Here is a 10,206-nt window from a genome sequence, read left to right as displayed (position 1 = left end):
CCTTCAATCCCACACCCAGAATGTCCTGGTTGTTCCTCGTCCAGGGTTTAAAAACTAAGGGGGACAGGGTCTGCCAGTCTGTGGCTCCTGGACATTGGAACAATTTCCCCCTGCAACTTTGCTTTGTTGACTCTATGGAGGCTTTTAAAAAAACACCTATTTTGTTCCGCCAGGCTTTTATGTCATCATTTTATTGTGCTTTTAAACCTTGTTTTTATGCTGCATGCGTCTATAAAAGGTGATTTAGAAATAGAATTTACTCACTTGCTTGCAATCCAAACCTGCATGACACTATTTTAAAAAGTAATTGCTCCCATCTTTGATTCATGTGATCATTTGGATCAACCCAATTTTTTTTTTTCAGACAGCTCAGTTTAATAACACCCAGGCCTCTGTCAGTCTACAGCGACTTTTATGGTCACTGCTAGAACTCTAGAATCAAGACAATACTGCACTTAGGCCTTACCTGCCTCAGGTAAGATCAGAGTTCATGGTTCAAAATAGAAAGAGCGGCTGGGCAAAAATGGCAGCAATGGGGATATTACAAGCAGACACCCCCGGCTGACCAAGAGCAAGACAAATTCCCATCTGAAATTTGTCAGGAGACATCGTGAGAATCTCCAAGACCTTTGGGAAAAATACGATGGACCAAAATTGAAAATGGGTCTTTTTCAGAAGGCCAGAATCAAACTAACAATCAAACATGGTCGTGGTAGCGTGATGGTCTGGAGCTGCTCCAGGAAGTCCACCCCCCGAATCATGGCTAAAAAGGAGTACAATAGAGGTTTCAGATTGGCCAAGAAGTCTGAACTTTAGTTGAGAGGCTCAAGCGTTGCCTTCACCATGCGGGTCATGATGCAAAGCCCTCCATTGTGGCTTCTGCTTTTATGCCTCAAGAAATGAAATTTGTATTTACTCAGGTTATCTCCGTCTAATATTAACATTTGTTTGATGACTAAAAACAAGAAGGACAGAAAAGTGTGACCAAGTATGGCACCCCCTCTTCATTTTACTTTCCACAACGCATCAGCAAATGATGTATCTCACTTAATATTTTATTTGATACTTTTACATACATATATATATATATATAAATAATAAAGGAAAACAGGAACCAGAAGTGTTTTACATGAAGTGGCTTTCTCCTAGAGGAAAAACAAAACAAAAAACTTGATGAACTGAAACATTTGAGTGCGACAAAAAATTAAATAACTGGAAAATATTCACATCACCGTATGGATGTGCATCTTTTAGGAGTACGTTGTCCAGAAGAAACCGCATCACTGACCAAGGAAAGGGGTGAAAGACAGAAAAGACAAGCCCTGACTCCTTGTGGTTCAGAAGCTATGTAGACAGAAACGGGTCCCTTTCCAATATGAAGCAGAATTTTATTGCTTTCAACTCATCGCTTTCGAGGACAAAATGCTTCCTAATCCCGGCACCACCCGCCCACAACTCCCATATGACTATGAGATAATAACATTCAATGTTTTTTCACAATGGTCATAATGTTATGCCTGATCAGTGTAAGTATGTGAATGCTGTTCAAAGGTTTTAGCTTTTATATGCTTTAAAATGAGACGAGCGTTTTTCGTACTTGTGCGTTTCGTCATCTCAAAGGATTATTTTCAAACTTTAACCCACAGGAAGATCATGACCTAGATAATAAAAATCAGCGGGGCAGCAACACAGTCAATATGGTGCAAAACCTGATTATTAACCATCCGTTTTAAGTCAAAAGCATGGAAAGGATCCGGATTATGAAAAGAAATGCTATGTTTAGGCATGAGCATGGTGAAGCCTACAAACATTACAGATAAAATAGCAGAGATACTTATGATTAAGACTAAACTCAAACTATAAACAATATTTATTGTTGTTATTAGGTAAGCTCCCCAACACTTGCACATATCCCTCTGCTTAGCCAGGTAAAATATGAGCTGTCACATTTCCCCAGGCCCAGTGACCATTTGCAGGATGAGAATGGATTCAGCCACTGGATAGATTGAAGGCAGGGATACAGTACGGGAGATCATTTCTTCACATTGTGGGAATTTATTCTCAATGGGAACGGAGCCTGTTTGGAGCTGCTGGTATTGACGGCCTTAGCGCAAACACACCGCTGTAAATCCTCAAAGTTGTGTAGTGGTTTGTGTGACCTGATGAACAGGAATCTCCGATGATTTATTTCTGTTGGGATTTGAGATGAGCGCCACTAGTCTCCCTTTTAAAGTTTTAGCTGAGTGAGGAGAGCTGAAGCAGAGTGCGGTGTCTGAAACGAGCCACTAGAGGGAGCCTGATGCAGGGCCAGCTTTTTTGTCAGACTTCAGATGTTCTGATGAATGTTTAGCAAGGCTGGGTTCTGGTTTTGATAGATTACATGAAGCAAAGCAATTCTTTTATCTCCTGTGTTTAACTAAAGAAAGCCATACTGACTGTATAGTCATGATCCTTTCAGATTACGGTCTGACCGAATTGATAGTTTGCTTTTTGCTCCGCAAAACATAAGACTTTCTAGGAGAAAAGCAATTTAAAAAAAAAATCTCTGTAAAAGTGCCCATATATACTACAACGGAATTTGCATCATCCTTGTATGTTTTACTTTATGTCAAATAAAAGCTTTTTTTTTTGGTCAATGTTCATCACATTCATTGTTCAATGGTGCATTATATGAACTGGCAACCTGCCCAGTGGTTACCCATCATGGGAAATAGGCACCAGTGCCTTACAACCCTGCACAGGTTAGGCCATTATGGATTGATGGATGGTGTCACAGGGATTGTGTGAGATCAACATGTTCCAAAGTCATATATGAAATTATCTGAATTCAGAATGAGATTTTATGTGATTTATTCGGCTTAACTTTTCTTTCCTTCTTCCGACCGGACTTCACTCCTCACTTTTAGTGTAACAGCACGAGTCCAGACTCTTAGCATTCCTGGCCTTGGTGAGTTAAGACGGTACTATTTAATGACGGAGTACGTGTTGTCAATTTCAAGTACAGGACACTAATGTCTCAAACAGTAAAACAAGACTTGGAATCGTTCTTACTTATTGTGTTCTTGACAATTTTTCAAGTTTCAAGGGGAAATAAAATTGACCGACAAGGCTCCTCAAGTCTGAATTCAGAGTTGGAGGGTTCTACAAAATCCAAAATGGCTGCAGGTTTAAAAAAACAAACAAAAAACAACAAAAACATTGCCATAGCTGCAGGAATAAACTGTTAATTTATATTTATGACGGTTTGAAGCTCATTGAAAAAAAAACATGCAACCTTTGTTAGTAATCATGGGCCTTTGTTGTTTGAATGACTAAAATCCATTGTCATGAATGTTATGGAGCACAGTGATTTACAAATAAGAGAATACGTTTTCAGTTGGTGTGGCTAAGGTTAATACTCAAACCTCTTGCTTTCACGCTCAGAAATATTGCTTGCTTTACAAGAATGTTGCTCGTGTGAAAATATATTTCTCTCCAGTTTAAATCCTCATGCTTCTCTTTCCACCTTTTGGACTGAAACCTGCCATTTCAGGGGGTTTCTCTCTGCTCCGGGGTGCCCTATGCACTCTCCTTTAGTACAAAGAGTTAACTCCGTCTTGAAGCCAGTAGGACAGAGTCACTTTGGCATCAGTGCCTTGCTTTCTGGCATGCCTGCTGTCACAGAGCTCACTCCACAGAGATCCAAGAAGGAGGCAAACAGAGCAGATAGTGCAGGTATACCTGTTTACAGAGTCGGTTTGAGGGCCAGAAATCTGCAGTAAGATGGATTTGATCGTGAGAGCAGCATACTTGTGTGAGCAAGACGGTTTTGAATACGAGATCAGAGTTTGTAGGAGAGCGCTAAAACATTTGAGATTGAAAATAACGGACCTTGTGCTCTATATAAGAGATGTCTGCTCTTAGATTTAAAAGAGGAAGACGATCCTCTGGGTGGGTTTGATGTTATGAACAAATGCAAGCTCCGTCTTGTGGTGAATAACTAGCTGTTGTCTGCTTCAGTTTAAACTTGGGTCCCTGAAAATATTCTTCACCGCGTTTTTTTGTTGTTGTCGTTTCTCATCTTTGTTGTTGTGGCTTGTTAACGCCACATCACAGCTTATGATTGACTTTGTGAATACATCACACATACATTTCTCCTGAGTACCGAGGTATGAAAATGGCAATACCAGCAATGTAACGGGGTTTGCCCCCAAGCACCTCCGGCGGAGTGGTTCTCTGGACTTTTGGCAGAAAGAAGCACCTCAGTCAACACCGTCTTCACAGGCATTTCACAAACACGAGCTTTTTGTTTCTTATGTCTTGGCAAACAAAATAACCAAGGAAGGATGTTGTTTAGTAATGTGTTTCATTTTTAAACGGAGGTTGAAACTACCTAGCCTGCAGATGGACAAATGAACAGAAATATCCCCTAAAGTCAGAGAATCCAAGGTTTCTAACCGACCCAGGCTTCAAAATCCAACATGGCTGCCTTGCACATAAAACTGAAGGGTTTCACACAAAGAGCCTCGTTTGGTGAACATGTTGCAGCTTTTGAATGCTCAAGTTGGAGAGAAAAGCATTGGTTATCGTTTTCTGTTACTCGTATTTCTCTTAGTTGTGAAGCGCATCCATTAGTTGATCCAAATGGTTTTTCAAACTTGAAAATGTAACGTCATTAAGTTGGGTTTTGGTGTCATTTCAGATCCCAGTTTTGACATGAGGGATAAATGAAATGTTCCTGAAGGCATAGCCCCTAGTCCTGCACCACAGCTTGAGAATGCACCTTTCCACATGTCCATCTGTGATCTTTGTGGGCTCTGTTAATCCTCCCAGAAATCCTCCTCTTATTTACCAGTAAATGTTTGTATTGATGTGGACCAGAGATTTCTGCAGATCATGCTCGAACGCTTAATAATAATAATGATGATTATTGGCGCACCAGGCGGAGCAGTCCTTAAAACACCAGATAAACAAAAAAAAAAAAAATGCACAACCGTAAGTAAATCAGCCCAGGTGTACACAGTGTTAGCCGCATCTTATAATAAACCCTGAACAGCACCAAAAGGACTCATTACGGAGCGTTCCCCGTTGACTCATTTATATAAGCACCATTTGATATCTCGTGCACTCATCTTTAGAAACTAAGACCCCTGAGATGTACATATGACTTTAAAAATGTGCAAAAAATGTTGTTGCTCTGCTTTTCTTTTTTTTCTTCTTTTTTTTTTGGCTAAATGAGATGGATCTGTATGCTGTGTGATTAGCTCTGATGCCATGCTGAAATTATGTGACGACGAACTGCAGTGCCGTACAGAAACGTATGCTGACGGCATACCGGCACTATGGGGGATGAAAATATTTTTTGGTCTGTCTTATTTATTATTCCCAACGTCCTGTTTGGAGGACGAGTCATTAAACACGTTAGATTAACTCAATGTTGTTGTTCTGTTTCAATAATCTAGCCTGGCTGTGACGCTCATGGTCAAGAGGAAATATGTGTTCAAATTAAATAAATATATGGGCTCATCGGCTGCCAGCTAATATTAATGATGACAAAAACAATCAGGATTGAGAAGTAACAGGCCATAATATTAAACAATTAACTCTTCAGGATAAGATGGGGGCGTTTTTCCACCCATAGTCTGCTGAGTTTCATCTGAATAAATTCACGGTAAGAGGCTCTTCTAGCCACTCTTGCATCACGCAGAAGCCACAGTGTCTTGTAAAAATACACGGCTCTGTTTTCTTTTTCACAAAACAAATAGTGGCATGCCTTTCTATTGAGCCCCCGTGAGTCGATACATTTTTAGAATCACCTTCAGTTGCAAGTGTCTGCCGGCTTTGTGCCTCGAAGGAAGAGATTTCTGGCTATCTTCCTTGCCAATACAGCGCAGTGTCAAATGAGAGCATCTGTGAGCAGCAACTTTCATGTCTTGCCACAGGTTGTCAATTGGATCAAGGTCCGGACTTTCACTAGCTCACGCTAACACACCAATATGCTTCTGACATTACGTTTAGGGTCATGGTCCGGCTGGAAGCTTAACTTCCACCCCTACAGCTTGTATATTTAAAGAAAAGTGGAAAAAAAGTCTAGTTATCCGCCTTTTATTCCCCCAAAAGAACAATTCATTCAGAGTATCCCAAAGTCTACAACACAAGATTTGCACTCAGCAACGTTATGTGCGTTTTAACCGTTTGATGATTGCCAGTGAAAAGTGCTGTTTCTGAACAATTTTAGTCCCGCAGTACAAAGGAAGCTGATCCAGCCGCCTTGGCCTGTCGTCAGCCTCCTCCGCTGCTGCGTTGCGAGATGCTCTCCAGCATGTGACGGCGGAGACCAGGTGCGAGAGCCCACGCTTCAGCTCTCTGCTGTTTGTGCACGAGCTGGGTGGTTAAATTTAGCTGTGGATAAAAGGGGAATTATTGTAGGAACTCTGGAGCTGAATATGGCAGATGCAGCGGGCAGGACTGGCAGAACGCAGAGGATGGAGGAGAGCTGCTCTCGGTTTGGTTTCCATGGTAAGCCGAGGGGAAATTAGCAACAGAGGAAGCTGCTGCGGCACGAGCGACACGGCTTGGGTCATTAGAAGCGAGCGCTGGTGATTCAGATCAATAAAAAAAAGGGACAACGGCAGAGTATGCATGCAGCTTTAGGATTTTTTTGTAACGGTGAGATCATCTGGCATTCAGCAACACGAGCAACTTCCTCTTGACTCCATCTGCAGCCGCCGATCAAATGGTGAACGTCTGAAGGCCTGGTGGTGAGCTCCGAGGATTTTGCTGACCACGTTTGCTCATTTTCCTTTGACCTCCTCTCCTCTCCTCCATGAGTCAACACGGGCCGCGTTCATCCTCCGTTCCTCAACCTGACTTCAAAATGTCTCTCAGCAAATCCCGGCTGATCCCAAAGCTCACAGGCGGCTTTTCATTGGTACCTGTTTTTGCTGCGGGGCCTCGTGTTGTCATGTTGGACCCGACTGAGCTCGTCATCGTTGTTGGCTCTGTGTGAGTCTCCGCTTCAGAACTCGGAGATCCGTTCTGTTGCTGCTGCAAGACTGACATGACGGCCATAGCAATGGGCCGGGCAACAACGAAAAACACACAGAGCATTATACTATTCTCTAGCATGATACTAGAGAATGTCTGAATGAGAACATTTAAAAAAAATACCATGAATATGTTTGTTTTGACTGCAGAACTCAGTCAATTTTGCTCTGCTGTTTACTGGAAAGTAACACTGCAATTTATTTTTTACTCAGAGTACTGGATATCCTACCTGCAATGGTCAGCATGAAGAGGGATTTCAAAATGGACAATTAAACAACATTCTGCATAAAAGAGTGAGGCTGAGATATAATACTGAGTTGGTGCTATGTGTGAACAGATCAACCTTTGGATTTCCTGATCTTCTATTTCTGTAAAGCCTTGATGATGCTGCTGATTTAACCGACTCCATATCCCTTTAACAACTATGTGAAAAGAAGGTATGAGATCAGCTTACAGAATATTTCTCTGAGCCTTCCTGCTATGGATAGTACGCTCATTCAGTTTATTTCAGAAGCATATAGGCAACATCACACTGTGTGTGAGAGAGGAAGAAGTCACTGTAAAAAAAAAAGGGCCAAATTATTGTCTTTTGCGTATAATATTAGCCATTAGCACATCAGTTCCTGGAGAATCTAAACCCTTGTCTAATCTCAGAACGGCAATGTTTCCAAACATGACACGTTCCTGTTATCTGCTCAGGGCCCGGCCCATGAACATACCCTCTCATAACTTTGATCTTAATATCTGTAGCTGTTGACTTAGAATCAGATCAGAGTAACTTCAGGACAGAGCAGTATGCTTCCTGAGACCGCAGCAGAGCACATTCATCATGTGTGGCCATACAAACATTGTTCGGCTGACATAATCGTGACGTACAGAACGGTGTGTTAAAAACAACAATTCAAGCAAATCAAATTAAAGAATCTTAAAGAATCTTTCTCTTAATTTCCACCTCACACTATAGGTCTGTCACTGAAGATTTCGAACACTTTAAACAGGAGACATTGAGCAAGCCGCTGCGCTTGGACCCCTCTCCGAATGAGGGCTTTTAAGATGCGACCTGTCACTTTAAGAGTGTCAGAGCCCCTCGCATGGGCTCCCCATATTTCTTCTCTCGCAACATCTTTCTTCTGCCGTGCATGGTTTGTTGCCGAGGTAACAGGCCAGAGAACAGCTCAGTGTTTTCAGCACTGTCTAGTGAATCAGGCCATGCTGACACGCCGGCTGACATCAACAAGCTGCATGACAGACATGGGATGAGGGGGGGGGGGGGTTGTTCCTGAAACGTCTCCATAATCAAGCAACCACCTGGTGCGAGGAAATGCTCCTTGAAACTCCATGAAAGGTGGTACACTGGGTGTCATAGCTATGATGCCCAGCATGGCTATCAGGTGCAGAACACTGGGCCGTGTGGGAGATTGCTGCTGCTGCTGCTGCGAGCCGGGAGTCAGGCAATCAGCCCTGGTTGCAGAGATCTTCTATTAAGTTGCCGCAGTCACTTGTTTCATCTCTTTACGAGCCAGTGTGATGCATCGCCGTGTTTGTTCCACAGAGGACACTGTTTGTGGCTGTGTGCAAGTGTTTGCACGCAGTGAGTCACGTCTCACCGCATGGGCATTTTGCATTTCCACCGCTGCTCTGCTTCAGCTTTAATGCTCAGTTAATTGCAGACCAGTGACATCAGGTGCGTCTATGAATTTAACAGCCTCATAACAAAACCACTTCAATCTGCAGTCCAGCAGAAGCATTTATCTCTCTCTCTCTCTCTCTCTCTCTCTCTCTCTCTCTCGTTTATCTTTGCTGTTTTTTGATGACTACGTCATTATTGAGCTGCTCTTCCCCTGACCCAAAAGCTCAACAGTCAGATTTTCCCCGGCTCAGCTTGAATTTTTATTGCTCTCGGCAGGAAGCCCTTCCTCCTTACTGGTTACCAGTCCATCGAATCAGAGCCAGAGTTAATGAACTTGTCGTTAATGCCGGCGATGAAAATGATGGATGGCTCTCATTCTTTGAATAATCAACGTGATTGAATTATTTGCATATTTGACTCTGTTACTCGTGTAGAGGGTGCACCTAAATGCAAGGTAAATGATTTAGAACAGAGCTTAAAAGAAGAGGGATTTACATCTTAGATCTAAAACATCAGAAGAAGGATTTCCCTGTGTACATCAGCAACATGCCTACTGGATGCACATAAAACCGTGGATTACTGTAAACTAAAAAAGACGAGTTGTGCTTATTAATAAAAAATATAGGCTGCTTGTATTCAGCAAGTGGCTGTTTGCATATAGAAGCTGACCTGATCAGCGAACGCTGTCAGTCACAGGGGCGTACTCACGCCTGTCAGCACGCTGAGGGTGATGCAACATCTCGCAACGTGCAATACAGTGTAACATTAAGTTATCCAAATGGCCAAGTCTGTAGCATAAAGGATAAGGAAGTAAACATGCAATCATGGCTTAGTACAATTCCTAATTTGGTGGATTTGGCAGACTGGCCAAATACCGCTGTTACTGAGATGACCTGCACCATTCATCTGCTGTCACACGGGTATGGATTTGAGCTGCAGGAGATCAATGGAGCAACCTTCTAGCTGAAGGATTGCAAAGGGAGGCGCTGACTGCTGAGTGGTGATCTTATATCCAGTGGTCTCTTTTCATCTCTCTGCAGCGTTGCCTCGCTCCAAGAAGTTCCTGAGTTCAAATCCTAGCCGGAGCCTTTCTGTTTGGAGGCTGCATGTTCAGCCCATGCATGCATGTATATCCCCCCACACTCCCAAAACATCCATGACAGGTTCTTTGCAGATTAATAATTCCTCTTATGCATGAGTGCATGTCTGTGCGAATGATTGTAATATGCATTATCCTGATGAGCGCTCCACCTCCTGCCCAGCGCCCGTTGACCGCTAGAAATCAGCTCCGGCCGTCTATAATCAACAGCTACAGAATTATCAGTCAGCTAAATGTCCTGTCCATCTCCAAATAGCTTGGCACCAATTTTCTGCTCACACACACTTTCGGGTATATGTTTGTGGAACGATGCATAGCGCTATGTACGTAAGCGACACCTTCCCAGACGTTTGACGGCCTTACATTCACAATGTGATCACTCGTTTAGCCAGGCTGCCGCAGATTTTTTTGGACAATTCCACCGCATGACACTGACATATACCACACATAT

The sequence above is a fragment of the Fundulus heteroclitus genome, chromosome 23, assembly GCF_011125445.2.
Source record: "Fundulus heteroclitus isolate FHET01 chromosome 23, MU-UCD_Fhet_4.1, whole genome shotgun sequence".
Taxonomy (NCBI): domain Eukaryota; kingdom Metazoa; phylum Chordata; class Actinopteri; order Cyprinodontiformes; family Fundulidae; genus Fundulus; species Fundulus heteroclitus.
This window is presented reverse-complemented; position numbering follows the sequence as displayed.